Here is a 2,329-nt window from a genome sequence, read left to right on the forward strand (position 1 = left end):
AAAATAATTTATACCATTAATATAAATATAAAAAACTCAGTGAATAAAGAATAAGATGAGCCGGGCGTAATGCCTAGATCCCACACTTGGGAGATAGAAGCAATTCAATCTCTTTGAGTTCAGAGCCAGCCTGATCTACAAAGCAAGTTTCACAACATCCAGGATTACATAGAGATAACTGGATAGAATAAAAAAAAAATAAGACAAGGAAAGAACTCATAGTAGATGAAAATAATTATTTTCAACAGAAATATTCAACCTATAATTAAATGTCTATAAATGTTAACTTTGTTCCATTTAAAGCCTAAAGTTATGACTGATTGGATTAGTATCTATTCATGTGAAATTTCAAGCTCCTAATTATGTGCTGATAGGAAGTGCTGCTCAAATTTCCTTCCAGATGCATTTTCTCTTTTCATCAGTAACACTATTTCAAGTGTTGTAATATCGTTTTTTACAAACTTGTATACAAATTTAAAATTAAAATATCTAGCTATGAAAATATTTTGCATATTTGACTTTTGATAAAGGTCTATAAAACTTACCAAGATAAAAGATAAATCTTCCAGAGTAATTAAAATTACTGCCATATCAACCTACTTAATAAATTACAAAAATAAAGCACATGTATAAATCCCAATAGCAGTTACAGAAACAAACATTGAGTTGAGGGGAAATACAGTAACTTTATAAAACAGTTGTAAGACATATTATTATAATAATAGATGTTTTTGAGTGTTTATGCCATTACAAATTTTGTCTGTTATTTTGAGCTTGGATTTGGATTATGAAACAACTAAGGTATAATGTCATTTAAGATTTCAAGAAAGCTTTCAAAGACTACCAGTAGCAGTCAAGAAATGTTGCCAAGGGAAAAGCTGGAATATTATATAATAATAAATAAAAATAGTAAAGTATATTAAGTAACAATTACATATATCATTCAAATTAGGTAAACCTAAATACTCAGGAATTGAAAAGGTAACTATTTTTTTTTCAAAAATCTTATATATAAACAACATAAATAAAATAGATAAAAATTTTTCAAAGTGATTAGGTTGTTAATGAAGAAGTTTTAGTGAGAATGGTATAATTAAAATATCAACATTAAAGGCTAATGTCATATTTAAAATCTAAAAATAAATTTATGTCTCCCTCTGAACATTAATATTTCAATGTTCTGTACATGTTATATGTCAATCTTATCTTATTCTTGAAGGGCTAGCTTATTTCTTTTACAGACACAATGTTTCATGCAGATTTCTACAGTGAATAATACTGTCTCTTTAGTATAAAGTCCTTTGATGTCTGAATTATATACAAATTTAATTTCCAAGACTAGAAGGTTAAGATAGACAATGAAAGAGTGGACATCCCATCTTGTTCCTGATAACAGGGAACAAAGCTCTTCTTCACTCATGATGAATAATATTAACTAGACTTTGGAAAACAGATATCCATTCCAGATCTGAGAAGTTCGCTTTCTTTCTCACAGTTATAAACTGCTTGTTAATCATGAAAGTGTTGGCTTTATATTTTTTTTACTTATTGTTAAGATATTTTTATTTCTTAATAATAACATATTAAAATTCCTTTTTGTTATATAGTATAAATTATTAAATTATCTTAATCCCACTTTAATAAATTGCTACTCTTTGGTGAGTAATTTTACACTATATCTAGAATGAATATTTGGATATTTAATGTTTTCTATTTATGGAAGATTTTGAGAAGGATATGTTAATTTTTCTGGAAGGTTTTTTATAATTTATCATGAAAATATATGTTCGTCTTCTGTGGCAATTTTATTACTAAATTGGTATTCATGTGTTTAATTAGTAAAAAAAAATGAAGACTTGCTTATTGCAGAGTTCACAACTGTTAAATTTCTGTGGTTTGAGTGCATTTTGACAGTTTCTTTTCTTGGAGCCTTTGTCAAGGCCTTGGCAAACTACTTTGTTACATAAAAATAGCCATTCCCTCACATTCCCTCTATATAGAAAGACAAATACTGTCACTTCTTTCAGTCATGACGTCAGTGATTTCTGTCTTGCCTGACTGTCTCTATCATTCCTCATTGTAAACTTCACTTTTAACAGCATTTTAACAAAACAGCTATGAACTGCTTTAATTTTTCACTTTTAACCTTTATACAATATAAATCCTTTTTCTTATAATCGTTTCTATGTTTTGACTTTCTAACAGTTTTATTGTAATAGGTTTATTGAGAAAAGTGTTTAATATGAAAGTTTATGTCTTGCAGAGTCCATATGTTGAAGCTATAGTAGTATTAGACATGATATTATTTATAGATAAGATCTTTGGAAGA

Source organism: Peromyscus maniculatus, chromosome 15 (assembly GCF_049852395.1).
Source record: "Peromyscus maniculatus bairdii isolate BWxNUB_F1_BW_parent chromosome 15, HU_Pman_BW_mat_3.1, whole genome shotgun sequence".
Lineage (NCBI taxonomy): Eukaryota > Metazoa > Chordata > Mammalia > Rodentia > Cricetidae > Peromyscus > Peromyscus maniculatus.